The sequence below is a fragment of the Sus scrofa genome, chromosome 15 (assembly GCF_054392235.1).
Source record: "Sus scrofa isolate SSC_HxYL_T2T_F1_AM1 chromosome 15, Sscrofa_HxYL_maternal_Yorkshire_Landrace_v2.0, whole genome shotgun sequence".
Taxonomy (NCBI): domain Eukaryota; kingdom Metazoa; phylum Chordata; class Mammalia; order Artiodactyla; family Suidae; genus Sus; species Sus scrofa.
Window position 1 is genome coordinate 17,765,214 of NC_139397.1, and position 22,306 is coordinate 17,787,519.

General features: G+C 35.0%; 1 protein-coding gene across 47 annotated transcripts in view; it reads right to left on the reverse strand.

Annotated features, from left to right (window-relative positions):
* Nucleotides 1-22,306, reverse strand: part of MBD5 (methyl-CpG binding domain protein 5) — a 438,228-nt gene that overhangs the window by 139,584 nt on the left and 276,338 nt on the right. The window lies entirely within an intron of this gene.

Below are 22,306 nucleotides of genomic sequence, written 5' to 3' on the forward strand. Positions count from 1 at the left end.
GGAGACTATGTCAGGGCTTTAATCAGCTGAGCCATGTGGGAAGAACTTCTCGACACATAATTCTTCTAAAAATTAGACGACTATATACAACTAAACTATGTGTTTATCCCAGCACGCAACTAAAAGATAAGGTACATTTCTTCATTATACTATGGAGAGTAATTAGAACAAGTGATCAAAGGCTATTACTTTTCCTCAGTCACTGCACTAGCAGAGTTGGTGAAGATCAGATGCAGAACTGCAGAAAATAACAAAAACTGCCAAACATTCCAACTTCGAGTACAAGTGATTTTCCAAGTCTTTTTGTATGATATTTAATTATTAAACTCCTCAAATTTCTCTTTTTTGTTTTATTGGAGTTTATTTACAATATTGTATTAGCTTCAGATGTATAGCAAAGTGACTCAGTCATACATATAAATATATCCATTATTTTTTTCCCATATAGGTTATTATAAACTAGTGAGTATATTTTCTTGTGCTGTACAGTAGGTTCTCGTTAACCATCTATTTTATACAGTAGTGTGTATATGTAATTCCTAGCCTCCCAATTCTTTTCTCTCTCTGAAAGTTTCACCTATGGTAATCATAAGATTGGTTTTGACCAATCTGGTTTGTTTTTATTTTTTGGAACCTGCAGCATATGAAAGTTCCTAGGCTAGGGGTCCAGTCCGAGCTGCAGCTGCCAGCCTACACCACAACCAAGCGACACCAGAACTGAGCTGCATCTGTGACCTATGTTGCAGCTTGTGGCAATGCCCGATCCTTAACCCACTGAGTGAGGCCATGGATTGAACCCACATCCTCATGGATACTAGTTGGGTTTTTAACACACTGAGCCACAGTGGAACTCCCTCTGTTTTTAGTAAGTACTTTTGTACCATTTTTTATTAGATTGTACACATAAGTGATATCATATGATGTTTTTCTTTCTCTGACTTACTTCACTCATTATGATAATCTCTAGGTCCATCTATGTTGCTACATTATTTCATTTGTTTTCATGGTTGCATACTATTCCACTGCAGTCCACACTTGTCCCATTCTTTTTCATGGCTGCATACTATTCCAACACATGTCACACCTCACAGACACACACACACACACACACACACACACACACACACACACACACACCCCCACATCCTCTTTATCCATTCCTCTGTCAATGGACATTTAAGTTGCTTCTATATTTTGGCTATTGTAAATAGTGTTGAAATGAACATTGAGGTGCAGGTATCTTTTTGAATTATGGTTTTCTCTGGCTATATTCCCAGAGTGAGATTGCTGGATCATATGGTAGTTTAATATTTAGTTTTTTTAAGGAAACTTCATAGTGGTTGTATGAATTCACATTCTCACTAACAGTGTAGAAGGGTTCCCTTTTCTCCATACCCTCTCCAGTATTTACTGTTTGTAGACTTTTTGATGATGGCTGGTGTGAAGTGCTACCTCACTCTATAAACTCCTCAAACTTCTTGAGCCCACTATACTTTCCTCCACTTACCTTACTTAAACTCAAATTCTCTTTACTAACCTTTCCCACCTTCTAATCTTCCATCTTAATTTCTGTATTCCCGCTTTTTCCTGTATTTGGAAATTTCCCTCTCTGTTCAAGGCTGATTCTCCAAATTCAGTATTACTACTTTTCAGAAACACTACATCATAATGATTTTCCTTCTAGTGAGAGCTCATAGTATAATCATGATTTACTGTCTTTCACACACAAGGATGAAGCGAATGATCCAAAAGTCCTTGGCAGGACATGAGTTCAAGTTGGGTTTATAGAAGTAAAGGATGAATTTCCACTAATGAATTCATGCTTTTCCTTGGGTACCTCTGAAAGCCAATGATACAAGTGAATTGTGTGGCCTGAATTGGTGTATGCCAGTTAACCAAAAAGAGAGCAACAATCAGAAGAAATAAGATAAACATTTTATCAGGAAAAAAAATCTTTATTATTATTATTATTTAGGATATCTTATGTAGATGACAAAATTGTATTTGTTGTAATGCTTAACATATCATAGATATTTGATTAACTGGTAATGTTAATAAGACTAATGTTTATCTTGAAAAAAGCTGATTTGGATCACTAAATTTGCATCATATTTTACTAGCCCCATCTTTGGTAGCCAAAATCACTGACATCTACAACTACCCAGTATGGGTTAGGAGCTATTACTATATACCTCCATAGCACATTGTGTTTGCTTTTATAACACTTATTTTATTGCATTGTTATGGTTAAGTTTGCTTGTCTTAAGCAACTTGAGAATGGGAACTATATCATCTATGTCTCCACTTTAATACAATTATAGAACCTGGCATGTATGTCCATGAATTAAACTGAATAAGTGAATGAAAGCCAAAGCAGTTTTTCCAACTGGGCATTTAATCACTAACACTATGGGTGAATTTAATATATTGATTTTTTTTTTTTTGCAGGATGTTCACCAGATATATAAGAGAGACATAACATGGTATTATGGGAAAAATCACTATTCTATTCCCAATTGAGCTATTTTGGAATCCACATAAATGTGGAGATAAGAAAACCAAAAATGGCTTTGACAGGTAGTGTAAGAGGATGACAAAGCCATCTGAAGTAACACAGACCTCAACTTGAGATTCTGTGCCTTTCTTTACTCTCTAAATTATGAATTTCTACCCAAAAGATCAGTTTAGAGAAGCTTTAGTAAAATTTTCAAAACCCCAAAGTTCTGGAATTAACCTAGAATAGCCTAGCTTCCTAGAATATTTTTTTCTCCATCTGCTGGTTGTTGCTACAGTATAACCTGATATTCAGCTTATAGAAATACAATAAGAATGAGTTTCTCTTTTTTATATGTTACAGTAAAATTCTGGCTTCACATCTTGGTGTGAGACAGTTATTCTCTTGCTAAAAAATTCTGAATGAGAAAAAAAGTAGGTCAACAGTGGGGCTAAATCCTTTCTTATGTAGATAAGAGTGCCAAGAATTAATTCTATAAAATAATTTTATATGATGACACATGACCACTTCCTCAGAGAAATTACATGATTGTTAAAAGGGCAAGACTATTATTGACATGTTTTATTCAATATATTTTGAATGTAGACTATAACATTCTTGGTGGAATTTATAAAAAAAGATTCAACAGAAAAAAACAATTGCTGAAATGCTTATACATTTACCTTTTCTTCGAAAGTTAAAATTTTCTGTGAGAAAGCAATTCTTTATTTCTCTTAATATTTATAATGTTAATAATAATAATATTCCTCTTACACAGACTATCAAAACAATTTAAAAACCTGCTTCAGATACAAAATTATTACAGAGAAATATCTTATATTCCTACACACTAACAATGAAAGACCATAAAGAGAAATTAAGGAAATAATCCTATTTAACATCTCATCAAGAGAATAAAATACCTAGGGATAAACCTACCTTTTAAAGAGGCAAAAGATCTGTACTCTGAAAACTAAAAGACAATGATGAAGGAAACTGACGATGACACAAACAGAAATAAATAGCATACTCTTGGACTGGTAGAATCAACATTGTTGAAATGACTATATTACTAAGGCAATCTACAGATTCAGCACAACCCTTATAAAATTACCAATGGCATTTGTCACAGAAAAGGAACAAAAATTCTAAAATGTGTATGGAAACACAAAAGACCCTGAATAGCCAAATCAATCTGGAGAAAGAAAAACAGAGCTGGAGGAATCAGGCTCCCCAACTTCAGACTATACTACAAATCTACAGTCATCAAAAGAGCATGGCACTGGCACAAAAACAGAAATATAGATCAGTGGAACAGCATAGGAAGCCCAGAAATAAACCCAGGCACCTATGGTCAATCTATGACAAATGAGGCAAGAATATAATGGGGACAAGACAATCTCTTCAAAAACTGGTGCTAGGGACACTAGATAGGTTTAAAACTGGATAGGAATAAAATTAGAACATTCTCTTACACCATGCACAAAAATAAACTCAAAATAGATTATAGACCTAAATGTAGGACCAGATACTATAAAGCTCTTAATGGAAAATATAGGCAGAACAGTCTTTGACATAAATCACAGCCACATCTTTTTTGGATTTACGTTTCTGAGTAGTGAAAATAAAAACAAAAATAAACAAGTGGAACCTAAAGTTTTAAACTTAAAAACTTTTGCACGGCAGAGAAAACCATCAACAAAATGAAAAGACAACCCACAGACTGGGAGAAAATCTTTGCAAATGAAGAGACCAACAAGGACCTCATCTCCAAAATATAGAAACAACTCATAAACTCAACAACAACAAAATCTAAAAACCGCCAATGGAAAAATGGTCTGAAGATCTAAATAGACATTTCTTCAAACAAGACATTTAGTCAAAAACACTTGAAAAGATGCTCGAAATCACTAATTAATCCAGAATATAAAAACAACTCATACAACTCAACAACGACAAAATCAACCACCAATGGAGAAATGGTGTGAAGATCTAAATAGACATTTCTTCAAACAAGACATATAGTCAAAAACACAAGAAAAGACACTCAAAATCAGTAATTAATTGCTAATTGCAAATCAAAATTACGAGATATCACCTCACACCAGTTAGAATGGCCATCATCAAAAAAAGTCTATAAACAATAATTGCTAGAGAAGGTGATGAAAAGGGAACTCTCTTACACTGATGATGGGAATGTAGGCTGATGCAACAACCACTGTGGAGAGTAGTGCAGAGGTTCCTTAAAAAACTAAATATAAACTACCATATGATATATCAATCCCACTTCTGGGCAGGTATCTGGAGAAAACCATAATTCGAAAGGATACATGCAGCACCCCAATGTTCACTGCGGTGCTATTTACAATATCCAAAACCTGGAAGCAATGTCCATCAACAGAGGAATAGATTAAGAAGTTGTGGTGTGTATATATGCAATGGAATAGTACTCGGTCATAAAAAAGAATGGAATAATGCCATTTGCAGCAACATGGATGGACCTAGAAATTATACTACGTGAAGTTAGAGAGTGAAAAACATCAAATGATACTGCTTATATGTGGAATCCAAAAGAAGGATACACATGAACTTATCTGAAGGATAAAAAATAGACTCACAGACTTTGAAAACAAATTTATGGTTACCAAAGGGGACAGATGGTGGGGAGGGATGAACTACGGGTTTGGGATTAGCATAAATACCCTACTATATACAAAATTGGTGGGTAACAAGGACCTACTATAGAACTAGGGGAAATCTATTCAGTACTATGTGATAACCTATATGGGGAAACAATCTAAAAAAGAATGGATATATATGTATATATGTATGGCTAATTCACTTTGCTATGCATCTGAAACTAACATAACATTGTTGTTTTTTTTTTTTTTTTTGGTTTTTTTTTTGTCTTTTTGCTATTTCTTGGTCCGCTCCCGAGCCGCGTCTGCAACCTACACCACAGCTAATGGCAAGGCCGGATCGTTAACCCACTGAGCAAGGGCAGGGACCGAACCCGCAACCTCATGGTTCCTAGTCGTATTCGTTAACCACTGCGCCACGACCGGAACTCCTGAAACTAACATAACATTGTAAATCACCTATACTCCAATAAAATTTCTTAAAAAAACTGAAATCAAAATAAAAATCTTGTTTCAAACATACTCATATATCCACACATAATTGGTACCTCTTAATTCATCACTCTTACTTTTGTTTCTGGTTTAGACTCTTGGACTCAACACTTATAGCAGCTGATATCTGAGTCTATGACAGTCTTTGTCTCTCAATTATCTATTAAATGAAAAATATCTTTCTTTATATTACTATTTAGTCCTCTGGATTTAACTCAGACTTGCCAACTCTCAATGTCAACCAAACAACAGTATTTCTGAAAAGAAAACCTTTTTTTTTTTCCCCCTAGGACCACAGGTGTAGCATGGGGACGCTCCCAGGCCAGGGGTTGAATCAGAGCTACAGCTAACAGCCCTTGCCACAGCCATAGCAACACCAAATCCAAGCCGCATCTGTGACCTACACCACAGCTCACGGCAACACTGGATCCTTAACCCACTGAGCAGGGCAGGGATTGAACCCACATCCTCATGGATACTAGTCAGATTCTTTTCCACTGAGCCACAATGGGAACTCCCAAGAAAACAAACATTAATGTGTATATAAAGACTATAGAGCTTATGGGTCCAAAGAAGTAGAATTTATATTTTGAAAAAGGTAAAAGAAGTAAAACATATTTTACTTCCTTTTTGTAAATATACATATAATGTACATACATAACATACATATTGTTTGTTCTAAGTTTTGAAAAATATTTTGATGTACTCAAAATATTTAAAATTAAGGATAATTTAATGATTACCCTATTTAAAAATAAAACATACTACAGTGATTTATGACACAAAAAATATCAAAAATTGGGCAATTTTTTAGTACAAAGTCTTTTAAAAAGACCTTTCAATTTAATATATAGTCTATCACCTTCACAGAGTAGTGAGAATGATTATAAATTATAGAAGGCAAAAAAGACTCCTGGACAAAGCTCTTTACATTTGCTCTTTTTTTTTTCTTTTTGCTATTTCTTGGGCCGCTTCCGCGGCATATGGAGGTTCCCAGGCTAGGGGTCCAATCGGAGCTGTAGCCACCGGCCTACGCCAGAGCCACAGCAACGCGGGATCCGAGCCGCGTCTGCAACCTACACCACAGCTCATGGCGGCAACGCCGGATCGTTAACCCACTGAGCAAGGGCAGGGACCGAACCCGCAACCTCATGGTTCTTAGTCGTATTCGTTAACCGCTGTGCCACGACGGGAACTCCCAGCTCTTTACATTTGGATTAGCCATGTAAAGTGGGGGCGGAGGAATAATGTGTGGCACATGGGGTGGGGGTTGGGGAGAATGGACATAGTTTCATGTGTCTCTTGATATAGCTGTCCACTGTACATTCTCTAAGTGCACTCACTTAAAATATTAATATCCTGAATTCATATAGTACATTTAACATAAAGAATTTAACATGGCTCACTATTAGACTATAAATTAACTTCTCTTGAGGGAGGGGGATTAATTACCATATTAATTTAGTTTCATAATTGTATCAGTTTGGACAAAGAACAAGGAATAAATTTGTAAGGTTTGGCCTTTTTTCTTAAATACTTGGAACAGTGTGACCCATTATAATGAAACAGGCTTTTAACTCTCAGTGGGCATACTCAAGTTAAAATAAGTGTTAAAACTTCAGTTTGGTACAAATTCAAATTTAGAGAAATGTGTAAGAATAGGATGAGGAATTCTCTCCAGAAACATAATCCAGATTCCTCAATTGTTTATATTTTGTCCCATTTGCTTTGTTATCTAAGTATCTAATTTGCTATTTTGAGAGTAAACTAAAGCAATGTGTCATTTTATCTCTAAAAATTTCAGTCAGCATTTCCTTAGAACATGAATATTCTCTTATAAAACCACAGACAATTTTTTGTTTTGTTTTGTTTTGTCGTTTTTTGCCTTTTCTAGGGCCACTTCCGCGGCATATGGAGATTCCCAGGCTAGGGGTCTAATCAGAGCTGAGGCCACCAGCCTATGCCAGAGCCACAGCAACGTGGGATCCGAGCCGTGTCTGCAACCTACACCTCAGCTCACCGCAATGCCCGATCATTAACCCACTGAGCAAGGCCAGGGATCGAACCCGAAACCTCATGGTTCCTAGTCGGATTCGTTAACCACTGAGTCACGACGGGAACTCCCACAGTACAATTTTTGAAATCAAGAAATTTAATATAGTTAATCCAAGTACACAATCAATTTTTGATAACTGTTACATAATGCTCTTTGTAGAGCTTTATACTTTTAAAAAATCTCCTGGGCCAAGATCCAATCCATTACCACACATTTAGTTGTTAAAGATTCTTTAGCTTCCTTTAAAATGAAACTTTCACTTGTTTCTGATCTTGACATTTTCGAAGAATGCAGGCCAGTTATTTTGTTAAGTGTCCCTCATTTTAAGTTTGTCTGATGTTTCCTTATGGTTAGCTTTGTGTTATGCATTTTAGTGGGAATATTACGGAGGTAATGCTGTGTCCTTTTCAAGTGCATCTATCAGGAGGCACATGAAATGTCAGTTTAATCCAGTATTGGTCATCAATTTGTTAATGTGATGTCTACCAGTTTCTCTACTGTCAAATTACCAAGTCTCCTTTATAATTAAAAAAGAATTCATGGAGAAGTATTTTGAAAGTATTTTATGTAAAATGCTACCCACTAATTTTAGCATCCATTGATGGTTTTCTAACTCTATTATCTCTTGTATTAGTTGTCATTCTAATTTAAGGAAGAGTTTTCTCCTCTCTCTCATTTATTTACTTATTCATTTAATGGATTCTTATTTTATTCAGTGTGTTTTAATTCATTGTCATCATTACTTCTTTTGATGTTCAAATTGTCTCAAATTTGGCCAGTGTAAGTCTCTTCAAACAATGTCCTAAACCCAAATATTTTTTGCAAGTAAATTTTCCTCAAAAAACCCCAACTATTTTATGTTGCACTTTGCCTCCAAAGAAGTAAAACATTCTTCCATTATTTTTTTTCCATAGCATAAAGTTACTACTCTTATTCAAAAAGCTTTAGAAGACTAGCTATCACACATGACAGTGATGATTACTAAATTAAGTGATGAAAACCAACAATGGTCCTATTTTGGAAAAACTACTTCTTCTTTAGCTATTATTTCCTTAGAGCTGTAGCATGAAATTTTTTTAAAGTAAAATATAATATGCACATGATTTTATAGTATTTTACCTAGAAACCATAAAGACCATTAATATATAACAACTTAAAAAACATTTTACTCAATACTCTAACATCATATATATGATTTTTAATTAATTAAGAAGATCTAGTTAAATGTGGAGTTGTTTTAAGATAATGTTGTGACCTAAGATATTTTTCAAATAACACTGATCCCTCATAAGCATATGACTGAAGTTCTTTGCTTATAAGAATCTTTTTTTCTTGTAAGGAGAAAAATGTAAATAGATAATTTAAAATAATTGAGTATAACATTTCAGAATTACAAGGAAGCCTGGACTATATTTAAAACTGTATTTCTCAAACTACATTTGAAGGATCTCTTAAAATACGTGGTACAGATACAGGGTAGCAGAATCTTTTATTACTATATCTACTTTTTGGAAATTCACATTAATATTGGGTGTAGAAACTTGCTTTACTTTGTTTAATAAACAATTTGACAAATTTGAGCACAGAACCTAGAATTCTTTTGAAGTTCATTCTTAATATCTAGGTGGGAAGTGGTAATCTCATCATTTTTCAGAAAAGAACTGCCTTTTATAATGTCTCACAGGTAGCTGATGCAGATCCAGAACAGAAAATATATCCTGGCTACTGATAGTTCTGTGTGTCTTGTTAACACAAGATCACAACCTTTTTAGTTGGAGTCCTCTTTACCAAGAACTACTAAGAGTGTAATATAATTATTGTGAAACATTCTTCGATGCTCTTATTAATGTCAAGTGATTCCCCTCCAAACTATGGGATCAGTTGTTCTGTGTTGTGAAGTCTAGCTTATATAATTTAACACACTAAGTGATCTTTAAAAATAAGTAGCTATGGAGTTCCTGCTGTGGCACAAGGTGATTGGTGGCATCTTGGGAGCGCTGGGATGTGGGTTCGATCCCCAGCCCAGCATACTGGGTTAAGGATCTGGTGTTGCCACAGGTGTGGCTTAGGTTGCAACTATGGCTCGGATCTGATCCCTAGCCTGGGAACTCCATGTGCTTCAGGGTGGCCAAAAAATAAAAATAAAATAAAAATAAAATAAAAATAAAATAAAAATAAGTAGCTGTGGTGATTTCTTATTTGTCTGACTATACAGATAATGTGAGCCCTTCTTGTACCAAGGTCCGAATCCCATGCAAAGTTGAAACAGTTATATTAGTGAATATTGGACAAATATTCATTTGTTCAGCATATACCCTCCCTTTTAAAGATGGCTTTGTAACAGCTCATTGAAACATTTGTAAAATAGGACGGTTGGTTTCCCAAATTGGTGTGCTGGAGAACACAGCTCCAAAGGATGGGATTTGATGTGATGCAAAATAGTGTGAGTTCAAACAAGTTTGGGAAAGGCTGGATTTACAGATTTCTTTTCTCTAGGGCTACTAAGAAATTTTACATGATAAAGGCATTGTGAATTTTTAAGAAGAAAATATGAAGAATATATGTGTGTGCATGCTTTAATATTCCAAATTTACTTGAATGCTGATATTTTCTATCTTCATGATATAGCTTTGAGAAGACCAGTTTGGGCGATACTGATTTGGAACAAAGGAAGAACAAATTCATCCAGGTGCTAGAACCAAATCAGAGAGGTAGGTGTACTGTTCAATGATAATAAGTTTCCAATCCTGATACACTTCCTATGCTCAAAAGGTATTAATATGTTTTGTTCACACTTTCTGTTTACAGTCCTGGTTCTGGGCCACGCTTCTGTATTTTTTTTTTTAATTGTTTATTGCATCTCATTCTGCTCAGCTGCCTTACCTACTTGTATTCCTTACTTATTTCTGTCTCTCCTTGTACTTAAGATTGGATTCTAGGCACTGAGTATCCAGTTTATGGTCTTTAGATTTCTCAATATATGTGGAGTCTGGTCATCTGCCCTGGTATTTTGTAGTTCTCTCTGGCTATATAAAGAAACCTATGAATTAGTTTGGTGAGCTCATCTTTCTGTCATCTAGAGGACAAACAAAATCCACAGAGTTAATCCTTAGCACATCTGTGCTTTAATTTTCTTAGCTGAGAATTGTGACGTAATCTGTTATTTCTTCTATTTCATAACATTTTTGCAACGAGGGAAAAGAAACAGATCAGATTCTTTCAGTACATATATAACTCTCTACTTGAAAGTCAGTCACCGTGCAGATGCTTTAACTCATTCAGTGTTTTCCTTTCCGGGTTTTATTTTTTGCTCAGAAGTATGAAAGGGTGAAATAGCTTTCCACACAAGGAGAATATGGCTTCCTGAATGTAAAAGCTGACTTTTTCAAAGAGATGCTGTGCACCAATCTGACAGAAGATAAAATAACTTCTCTTGATGAGCATAATTTTATAATGCAGACCTAGATAGTATTTTATTTTTTAATAATTTAACAGAGTTCACCCCAAATTAGGAAATAGTAACAGACTAATTGCACCTTTTGGGGGTTAGATTTCAAAATTAGTAGACTACTATAATTCTAAATACAAGGTAATTAATGGGGGAAAAATCTATAATGAGTCTTTCCTAGCATGATTTAAAATTTAAAAATGAACAATGATTATGTGTGCTTTTTTAACTTGAATAAAAAGTATTATGTTGCAATATTTAAATATTTTTAAAAAGTATTTTAATGCCAACTTTAAAAGTGATTGTGCAGCCTTTCAGAGACCTTTTAAAATACCAGCAATATTAAACGGTGTGTGCCCTGTAATTCTAGCATATGGAATCATAATGTTTCTAAGGTTTCACAGTAAATATCAGTAATGCAGCACACTCTACCTCAATTTTCAATATCTAGGTCACATGGACCACTTTGAATACTGTGAACAGAAGAAAGAAACAAGCAGGAAGATTGCTATAGTGCTACCAAGAAATCATAACAGTCAAATTATGACCAAAAAAACCCCAGCACAATAGGTTTTAAAAATAATTCCAATGTAAAATAGAAGCTAGTGCCCTAAAAATGAACTTCTGATCTATTATTTAAACTGAATAAAACCTTTTAGGAGTGTTATTTACTTAATAAAATGTCATTTGTTTTCACTACTCTCTCAGATGTGTGTGTGTGTGTGTGTGTGTGTGTGAACACACTGAACAGTCAGAAACAGATAAGAAGAATATATTGAAAATTTCCCCCTTACAATAAAGGCAAATAGCTATGATAATAATGATATCTGAAATTATAATATTTTTTATTTATATAAGGAAACATGAAGGGTTGATAAAATATTTTAATTATGAAAAATACATAATGGTTTTGCAATTTCTTTAAGCCATAATCACATAGTTGCAGATATTTGGAGCCTGGAATTACCTTTTCTGTAATTTTTATTTTTTTCTTCAAAACCTACTGAATTTATTAGGTTATGGATTTAAAATTTCTCCTTTCCCCTCCCCCAAGTTATGTGGAAGACAGGAAGTAAATGAGAGAGCCTAATAATGTGTAATAAAACTCTACCACATATAATTTTTATATATGTGTAGTTCTTTTTAAGGGAGATTCAAATGAATGCAACTTGTCTAAGAGCATTTTTCTTATTCTATTCAATATCCCTAAGGGGAAATCACACATACGACAGCACAATAATTAAGATGGAAAATACTGAAAAACATTTAAGTGAATATAATTTATAGAGCTGGAACTTTGATAAAGAAATTATTCACATTATAAAGACTTGGGCTGTAATTAATATATATTTCTTTAATAGCACTAAAGCTTACATGTATCTTTTAATCAAGGACACAAAGGAGCTGCTTAATACTGCAAGACAGCAGAAAAGGCACTTTTCACATATAACATGCCATAAGTTGGCAGCAGTTCCCTTTAAAATACCAAAATTTTCATATAGACACAGGTTAGTGGATTTGATCAGTGAATTTACTCTAGTTATGGAGATATTCTAGAGGTGGCTTAAAAATGGGTCTACAGTATGAAGAAGGAGAAAATGAGCATTATATATTTTATCTCATTTAATCATCATTGCCACCTTATGAGAAAGTATTTTGATCTTCATAGCTGTCAATTTACTGTAAATAAAGAATCATAAAATTCTAAATCAAAGGCTAATTTAAGACTAATTTACTGCTATTCTATGCAAAATTGCATTTACATTCAATAGTAAGAGATAGGTGGAAAAGCCCTGCTAGAGTATGTAGAGATTATATGATTTCTATAGCAAGTCACTTCTGTTTCGGCCTGGAGAATAACATATTATATAAATATAGTATAATTTATTAAAATTTTATGTTGACATAATATTTTGCTTTTAGTAGAAGAAAGTATTGTTTCTAGATGACAGTATTCCATTAAATATGAAATATGATTTACATATGTCTAAGAATATACTATTTATGTCATTATTTTAATAAATAGTTTTATTATCTATGTTGTGTGCTAAGTATTATAAGCATCACAGAATTACATTTATGAAAACCAAGTCTTTTAGTTTATGCTGCTATACTTCAAACTCTAACCAGGTGGGTCTTTGTGAAATGACATTTGATCTGTTCATTTTTTTGCTTACAAATATTCAACGATTTCTAGTTAAAGATGGGACATAGATCACACATGTTTTTACCTCTTTTAAGACCTACTAAAATGAGAGTACAAGAATAAAAAATAAGTAACACTACAAAGGATGAGGGACGGAGCATCAACAGATTAGAGATTTCAAAAAAGGAATGTGAGCAGGAAAATAACAGAAAAATACTAAGGTGGAGCAAGGAAACCTTATCCTAGAGCAGATATGGAGTGGCAAAAACTAAGATGGGCACAGCAATCTTTAAAACCACAGAGAGATTCAGAGGCTCAGGGATGCCTGGTAAGAGAGCAGCAATGAGAGCAGAAGTGAGAAGTGGGACTGAAAGTGGGGAGGTTAATTTAATGTTTGTGTATGTAATGGTTGCATCCACATCCATTGAAGCAAAGCATTCCTATAAAAACTATCAAAGGGCTCCTTTTGGGGAAAATCAATCCTAGAGCAAAGAATTGCTTTGATATCTGACATTTAGGGACTCTGGATTGTAATGACTAGGTCCCTGGCCTAACCATCTTAAACACCTGAAATCAGGAAAATCTGCCTTTGTATGCAAAGCTCCCAATCAGTTGTTTATTTTCTCACTGTTATACATGAATTTGTAACCAAAACCTGCCAGATATTTAAAGAAAGCTTCTTGCATTAAAAAAAAAGAGAAAGTAAAAGCAAACTGAAAACATAAGCTAAACTGGGTAATTTAGAATTTAGGGAAAAAAAGGGTAGTGCCCTCAGGGACAGTGAGAAGACATCATACACAAAATAATAATGATGTTTATAATGTAATGATAATAGCAAATACACAAAAGGCTTACTATATGCCAGACTTTGTTCTAAGTGTTTTATGTTTATAAACTCATTTAATCCTAAGAACTCTGATAGGTATACTACCATTATCTCCATTTCAGATTAGGACAGAGGAAGAGAATTTAAAATTGCTCAAGGTCACAGAGTTACTAAGTGGGAGATGGGGATTCAAATTCAGTCTGGCTCCATAATCTGTGCTCTTAATCACTATCTTCATCTTCAAACAAACAAAGACAAACAAACAAAACCCCCAGAGAATATGAAAGACTCTGGGAAAATAAAAACACAATTTTATATTTCAACTCTCCTATGACTCTCTTTTTTTTTGGTTTGGTTTTAGGAATTGAAAGCACTGCCTGGAAATAGATTTAAAAAGAAACAGAAAATATTATGGTAAAGATGAGACATCAGATGTTCAGCTCATGTGGTTCTTCATGGAATAACAAAAGTTATAGAAGGAAAAAATAAGAGGAAACTAAAGGAAAAAAGGGATGACACTACTGAAGAATTAATATGAGATTAAACTCCTCAAATGAAAGTGCTCACTGCATATAACATGAACAGAAAAAAAGCCTACACCGAGGCTTCTGAAAAGCACCAAGAAAAACAAGAATGGACCCCAAAAGTTGCCAGAGGGAAAAAGGAGATGAGCTACAAAGGACTAACTCAGGCTGGTGTTAATACATTTGAGAAGACCAGGGAGCATTTTCGAAGTTCATAGAAAAAATGATTTGTACCCTAGGGTCCCACACAAACTAGAATTCAGATGGCAAGCAGTTAGAAAGGCATCAACTGCTTATCCTCAGCACATTCTCCAAAGGTGGTATCTTTTCTACAGTTTTTAACACATTGATTGTTAAGACTATTGTAACAAAAAGTTAGTAGTGTAAGTGGTACAAAATGCCAGTGTTTAGACAGTGTGTAGTGTAGAGTGAAAGTATGGCACCTTTCAATGCTTTTTCTCCTTCTCTAACACTGATGCGCACACCCCAGCTTTCCCCTCTTCCCTGGTCAGGCCCTGCCCCCACGCTTACACCCTCTGATGTTAGAACCCGGTATACTTCTACTGAGGATAAAATACAAGAACACTTCAAACGTGAAAGTTCAAAAAATGCATCATCCATATATTCTTTCCTAGAAAGTTGCTCAGGGATATGCTTCATTAAAGGAGAATATACCATGAAAAAGAGAAAAAATATGGGTTGAGAAGAGGACAGAAGAGAAGCCCCAGGATGACAGCTGTGCAGCCAAAGGATGTAGGTTCTAGAAGAGCTGTTCCCAGGGAAAAGAACAAAACAGGGAAAGAGATGCCCCGGAATATTTCACATAATCAAGAGTTGGAAAGAACTGGGAATGTGATAAAGAAAAACAATGTGAGAAAAACAAAAAAAGGAATTACAAATTTTAAGAAAGCCAAAAAAAACTGCCTCAGGACATATAATTAAAGAAGACTACTTGGGACTATAATTAATCATAAACTCAAATAATTTTGTGTCTGGCGCTGTTTTAGCCCCTGAGAATATAACAGTGAGGGGAAAATAATACAACAAAAAAGTCAAACAAATTAAGGTAGATAATCCTCATGTTCTTGAAGCTATAGTCAAGCATGGGGAGAGCGACAATAATGTTAAAAATTCAGTGAAATAAAACATATGATTTTTATCACCCATAAGTGTGACAGAGAGAAACATAACAGAAAGCAAAGCCAGGATCCCAGGTGGAGGAGTTGCTACTTAGGATTAAGACGGTCAGGAACAGCTCTACTGAGCAGCTGCCCCTTGGGTCAAGAACTTAAGGGAGGGAAAGCTCAAGCAAGGTGGGCCTGTGGGTACATGGATGTTCCAGGTGGAGGGAACAGCAAATGCAAGGCACTTTTCACATAATGATATAAACACTTGAATGTGGTTATATCTTTTTTTTTTTTTTTTTTTTTTTGTCTTTTGTCTTTTTTTTTTGTTGTTGTTGCTGTTGTTGTTGTTGTTGCTATTTCTTGGGCCGCTCCCGCGGCATATGGAGGTTCCCAGGCTAGGGGTTGAATCGGAGCTGTAGCCACCAGCCTCCGCCAGAGCCACAGCACCCCTGGATCCGAGCCGCGTCTGCAACCTACACCACAGCTCACGGCAACGCCAGATCGTTAACCCACTGAGCAAGGGCAGGGACCGAACCCGCAACCTCATGGTTCCTAGTCGGATTCGCTAACCACTGCGCCACAACGGGAACTCCGAATGTGGTTATAAAATAGATGTAAATGGCATTGATTTTGGAAATATAAAAAACAAACAAACAAACAAATCTGACAGAACCACAGAGAATGTGGATGCTCTTATCCTCATCTGATAGAGGGGACAAGCCCAAAGGAGCACCTATATTTAATGGGACAAGAAATAAAAGTATTTGGTTTTTGTCCCACAGTTATAACAGAGAAACCAAAGACAGAGATAAAACTCATGAAAAACGATAGAGAAAAGGTGGAGGTGGAGTAGCTATGTAAGAGAACTTATACTGCCTCCTTGATTTCTGTATGCATGTGTGTGTGCAAGTGTGTGCGTGTGACTATATGATCCCTAAAGATCATAAATTAAAAAATGTGAGGTGAAAGCAAATTACATTTAGCTGGATAAATGAAGATAAATACCAAAAGGAAAACTGGAAAGAGAAGTGCGGCTTCACTGGGAAAAGCTGAACCAAAGAATTATTGATTTTAACCATGTGCATGTATATCAATTTGATTTAAGCACACACTGACACATGCACACACAGACACACAGACGCACAAACACAAACATACATACACACACCCCTTGGAGGTTTTCCATAGCTCTTAGGATAAATGTAAAAATTCTAAAAAGGCCCACAGGGCCTTGCCTGGCTCACAGCCTCACCCCATGCCTCCCTGCCTGCACTCTCAGCTCCAGCCACACTGGTCCCCTGTCAGTTTTCTGAGCAAGCAAGGCCTGATGCTGTTCTTCCATCTGAAATGTTTCTGGCTCAGCCCTCACCTCTAGGCTGACTTATCCACTAGCAGAGTGGGTGAAAGAGCCTAGGGCCAAAAATACTTTTAGGAGTACATAGAAACATTTTACTTTTTAGGAAAAAAATAAGAAAAAAACCCCTTTGAGGTCAAAGAAAATGTTTTAGTATATAATCTTAACATATCTCTTTTCATATCAGTATAATTGCAAAATGTGCTTTTTTATATTTGTATGGAAGAAGGGGCCCTTGAAGGCAAAAGTGCCCAGGGCTCACAAAAGTCATAGTGTGGCCCCTGCCTCTCCTACTTCCCATTTCCACTGGACTTTGTGAGTCCTATTCATACCTCAGATCTCAACCAAAATGCCCTTTCTTTGGAGATGCTTTGCCTGAATCTCCCAGACTATGTGAGATCCTTAAATATAGTCTGCCTTATATTATGGAAATAAAATAAATTGTGTGATTTTATGTTTTATGAAATCAGGAACTCTTCCTACCTCATTTACCACCATATTCCCAGCACCAAGTCCTATGTATAGCGATGTGACACTCTGAAGGATTGAGAAAGTTTTCTACTGTGGCTCTCTCAACCCCTGTTCTGGTTTCTGGTCCTGAATTTACTGTCTACTATTTAACCTCTTATTGACTCAATTCCCTCATTTTAAAAAATGGGGATAATAATGGAGTATTAAGTTAGAACATAGAGTAAATCCTATATGAAATCTACCCCGCCCCCTTTTTTGGCTGTGCCCGTGGCATGTGGAAGTTTATAGGCCAGAAACTGAACCTGTACCACAGCAGTGACTAGAGCCATAACAGTAACAATGCTGGATTCTTAATCCGCTATGCCATGAGGGAACTTTCAAGTTATTCTTCTTAATGTTATTAGATGATTACTAGAACACAACTCTTTTTATTACTATTATCATCATCAGTATTATTCCATACACTGGGTGAGTTATGTAAATAAATGTTTTGGTTTATTAAATTCCTCCTTCTTACTATCTATTATGTAAATATATTTTTAAAGTGGGGGGTAGGAGACTTTTTTTTTTTTTTTTTTGTCTTTTTGCCATTTCTTGGGCTGCTCCCATGGCATATGGAGGTTCCCAGGCTAGGGGTCGAATCGGAGCTGTAGCCACCAGCCTAGGTCAGAGCCACAGCAACGCGGGATCCAAGCCGTGTCTGCAACCTAAACCACAGCTCACGGCAATGCCGGATCATTAACCCATCGAGCAAGGGCAGGGACTGAACCCGCAACCTCATGGTTCCTAGTCGGATTCATTAACCACTGGCGCCACGACGGGAACTCCAGGAGTCATTTTAACAACTAGAGTTACAAAGTTTTTAGAGAAGAATTAAAGCAAAGAGCTATAAGGATAGATGAAAACTGAGTTTTAGTAACTGAAAATACATAATTATCCATGAATTCAAGACTTTAGGGTTTTCAAAATATCCACACTAACTAGTTCATAATTTTACATGTTAAGATCAGGCTAGAAGAATGTTTTTAGGAAAGAGAAAATCAGAATTCTTTCAAACAGAAATTTCCATGAAAATCTAATAAAAATGAGAAGTGAAATTCATTATCTTTAAAAAAAATTCTTACCTATTTTCCCTGAATAGATCCTTTATACAGGTGAATACAATTTTCAATAGTGATACTGCTTTCTTGGGGTTACAATTGTTTATACATAATTCGTTCTGCAGGTAAATAAAAATGCATACCCCAAAGCAGTAAAAATAAAATAAAGCAACAGTAAATGAAAAGTCTACCAAGGGTCTTCTTTTTGGTAAACATTTATCTTAACATTTAAGCTTCAGACTCCTGAGATGGCTCTTGGGATAAAGTGACAGACTCAGGTTTGATTCCTTCTGGTATTTCAAATAATACTCCACAAGCTCAGGACCATTTTTTGAGTATAAATGACAGGCTAGGAACATTAATGTCCTGAGGCTGTGCCTGGGGCATATAATCTCACCTAATCATTATTCACAATCACCCAGAAAAGCCTCAAGCTAAAATTCTGAATGCTATTTAGAACTAAACTTGCAAATTCATTTAAAAAATTCCTTCTTCTTTCATGATTTTATTTTTTGTTTAATTCATATGCATCTTTAGACAAGAACTGCAGCCAGCATTAAAACCTAGAGCAAGAGTCAATCTGTTCTGTGTGTTGCTTTCTTTATTAATTCATAAAAAAGACAAGCCATCTTTTATTTGAAAAATCACAATAACTTTTATAAATGTAAAAATAAACTGAGGGATGCAATATTCCCTGAAAATTAGGGAATAATCTACAGTCAAATCATGCCACAAATTTCTTTAATTAGATCCCCCCCTTTTTTTACTTAGGATGCAAAAAATATTACTTCTTGCCATCTATCTTGCCAAAACTTTCCACTCCTGCTTTACTTTCTAGGACTGACTATTGCAATCCTCTCTGTTCTCCCACTAACTGTCTGCTTTAGTTGATAGAGAAATATAATTTCTTACTGATTATAACACTTAAGAGTCGCCTTTTAAAAACAGCATTAAGAGTGAGGGCTTTTGTCTCAGACTGCCTGGCTTAGGGTCAGATTCCTTACCTCTATAAAAGGGGATGGTGATAGTTCTTATCTCAAAGCACTTGGTAAGGATTACATGAGACAAATGATTCCAAGTACTTAGGAGATTGTCACCTACATAGTAAGCACTCGATAATTGTTTTTGCTGTTAAAAATGATAACTTTTTAGAACCTTTTACTTACTTCTTAAATGTCTAAGAAAACTGGAAAAAAAATTTGTGTGACTTTGGACAAACTTGAGTTCAACTCTCTGCTCTTTTGTTTTCTCATTCATAAAATGAAATAATCTGGCAACATTAACCCAAAGACTGTTAACTATAGAAATGTACATGATTTTACCTAGCTATGAATAAGGTTTGGATTGATTTTACTTCTCTGCTTTTATTTTATTTTATTTTTTTTGTCTTTTTCTTTTTCTTTTTTTTTTAAGGCCGCACCCGCGGCATATGGAGGTTCCCAGGCTAGGGGTCTAATCAGAGCTGTAGCCGCAGGCCTACACCAGAGCCACAGCAACACTGGATCCGAGCCGCATCTGAGACCCACACCACAGCTCATGGCAACACCGGATCCTTAACCCACTGCGCAAGGCCAGGGATCAAACCCACAACCTCATGGTTCCTAGTTGGATTCATTAACCACTGCGCCACCAAGGGAACTCCTTACTTCTCTGCTTTTAATATGTACTGACATTCTATTTCCAGTAACTCTGGTTTGTATCCTTCTTTTTTGAATAAGAACTATATCTAGTGATATTCTGTACTCTTTCTGGCATTAGCAATCATGAGATTGTCTGTTAATTTCCTATGATGAACTTTTATATTCACTAACAAATTTCACAGAAGATCCTGAGAAGGTACTGCTTTCTTCTGAGCTGATACTTCAAAAACTAATCAGATATCAATCGCATATAACAAATAAAATTCTATCTAATCCAAGGATTAAAATAAAACCTGCCATGTTTCTGGAGAGGCATTTGTAAAGTTTTACTCAAAATACCTGGAAAGTATCTTTTAAATACAGTGACATAGTTCACAATTTAGGACAATACCTTTTGAGAACAGAAAAATGAAGTTTATATCATGGTAAAAAAGAGTTATAGATTTTAATAAGGTATAACTTTGGTAAAATAAAAAGGAAACTGAAGCTTTTTATTAAGATATAACTGTAGTAACAAAAAAGTATGGATCATACAGATATGTATATTTAACCCATGAGAGACAAGCAACACAAGTACTTAAAATAATTTTTACAGAGGCTATTTAAAAATCCTAAATTATGTAACGATAACCTTAACTGATGCTGATGTTTGGTGTATCATTTTAAGTATGTTGTAATGGAAGTCAGTGATTCTGGTTAAGACAAACTATGGTAGAGGTAAAATACAGGTTAGTTAAAAATACCTTTAAAGTCAGTGTGCACACTGAAATATTCAATGATTCAATGTCTCAATTTGCTTCAAAGTAATATAGGAACTATAAATAAGATTAGCTATGAGTTCTTAATTATTGAAGCCAGGTTGAGGTACACAGGAGTTCATTATAGTATTCTGCCAAATATTCTATGTTTGAAATAAATATGTCTATATTCTATGTTTGAAATAAATGTCTATATTCTATGTTTGAAATAAATTATGTCCATAATAAATAGTTACAATAAAGAAAGCCAATGTACAGGCAGACATCAAAAGCAGGAGCCATGAGGAAGATGACAGGTTTAAGCTCATAGAAATGCTAATCTTACATGGCAAAAAGAAAGCACATAAAGTAAAAAACATCATAAAAAAATTAAAAAATGAGAAACTGGGAAAACACATTTGTAACAAATGTGCCTTACAGTGCTAATATCTGAATATGATTTTTGATTCTTATCAATCAAGAAAAAACATTAAATACCCCAAGAAAAATTTGGAATGGGGCATAAATGAGATAGTCATAAAAGAAATACAAAGTACAAATAAAGACATTCATCTCACTAGTAACCAAATAAACGAAAATTTAAATGCCATACACTTTTGTCATTTCAGATTTATTTAAAAACAAAAACAGTTCATACCAAATGACAAAACCACAGAGAAAGTGGCAATGCAAATTGGTAAAGCCTTTCAATATATTTACCCTTTGATCCACCAAGTCCATTTTTAAGAATATACCACCCATAAACTAGCATTTTCAAAAGTGTTCAGTGGGGTGTTGACAAATGTGTATGTGTATGTCTAAGTTTAATTTTAAATGTAAATTTATACAATAGCATTTAAAAAAAACTCCTTTTTCAAATTTCTCATTTCCTTTTTAAAAAAATAGACTTCATTTTAAAAATAAGCTTTAGGTTTACTGTAAAACTGACTAGAAAGTAGAGATTTTCCACATCTCCGCTGCCCCCCACGTGCACAGCTTTTCCAAGTGGCCACATTCTATGGACAGATGTTATTTAAGGATTCTACAGTCAAGTAAGTTTGACTTCTAAGACCTTAGCACACTACTATACACTGGTATTCTCCAAGATGGTGAAAAACAGTGTTTCCTTATGTTATAGGCCATGGAATCCTTTCATTAGAGAAGATTCTTAGCAACTAAAGTTCTGCAAGAATTACTTTTGGAAAATGTCCTAAGAAATCATTAGACATAGGATGTTCATTGAAGTCATGTT